Source organism: Actinia tenebrosa, unplaced genomic scaffold, assembly GCF_029948245.1.
Source record: "Actinia tenebrosa isolate PJP-AT-01 unplaced genomic scaffold, QUT_ActTen_1.0 PGA_scaffold1__47_contigs__length_23844297, whole genome shotgun sequence".
Classification (NCBI taxonomy): domain Eukaryota; kingdom Metazoa; phylum Cnidaria; class Anthozoa; order Actiniaria; family Actiniidae; genus Actinia; species Actinia tenebrosa.
In genome coordinates, this window is record NW_028292578.1 from 4202294 (window position 1) to 4203674 (window position 1381).

Sequence of the window (1381 nt, forward strand, 5' to 3'; positions counted from 1 at the left end):
TGCCATACTGCGCTTCGGCTCTACGTCTGGAGGTATGGTCCCAAACAAAGAACCAATAAAACAATTTGAATTTTCTTTTTGAATGTTCACACAGCACTATTTAGTGTGCTATTATACTTTAGTATTATATTCTCATCAGCCTACAATGCACATGAATATACGATATGCAGAAATTCTGATCCTTTTGTATACACGTATTTCAAAAAACGTTGTCGGTTGGATATTTGAAATCAGAAATCTGAGACCGATTGGAATTGTGGGGGACTGAGTGTTTTCTCGTTCAAAATTCAATATACACTTATCCAGATAGTTTGCCAGCACAGGTCATCGCTCAAAGTTAATATATCAAGATATTAACTTTTTGCGAACTACTAATTAAAACCACAAACAATTTACAGCTTACAACCCACAATTCCTTTCGGTCTCAGATTTCAGATCTCCGATCGACGTTTTTTGAAATAGCTAGTATAAAGTGTATACACAAAAGTATTGCAAAAGTATATTAGAAATTATGGGATATCATCTCTGATATCTTTTTCAGAAAGCTCTAGTGATAGGTAACCCGTAAAAAATATCAGGGATGATAATCCATAATTTCTGATATACTTTTGATATACTTGTATATATGTACGAAAGCAGCAGAATCTCTACATATCGCTATGTATATAGATGCACGCATCGCGCACCACATCATGCCTAGAGCTGGGTGGACGGGTTACGCACAATCATGATGTCCTTGGAACGAATTTGTGCAGAATTAGCTGTTATTATACATCGCAAAAGATTGTGGGATATCTATTATTATATTAATTTTATATTTCATTTCCGGCATTGAGAATACTGATCAGGGGGCTTCGTTATCAATGTAATCATTGAGCTCGGATTAGTCTACCTATGCATCAGTTCCGCTCTTTGCTTTATCGAAAAGCCGTGGTAACTGGGGTGTTTTTCTCGTTTCCTTTTTTGTAGAATTTTTGCGAATTTTTTCTCGCCCGTCATTGTGCCAATTGTAAGGCCTTTTTTGATTTCCTAACTTGCATTTGTACGCGTTTTTTAATGTGGTTAGTTCAATTCTATCAGACGGGCCGGTTGGGAAGTCGCTTGAAACAGGGGTACAACTCTTTTACCGGTTTACTGGGTCAAACTGTCATTCCTCCTCGCCTGCTAGTGGTCACTGGTTGATGGTATAATTTCCACTTTCTGTTGAATCAGCGGTTTTGCATCAGGTGTGCATGTGGTCACTGGAGAATGTTGGAGAAATGGCAGCATCTAAGGGGACTAAATATCAAAACGGCACGTGGCTAATTGGTTTGGGAGAATGGGAGAGAAAATCTCATTTGAATTATCCGGCGACACGTATTTTAGACCAAAAGCAGGTGGA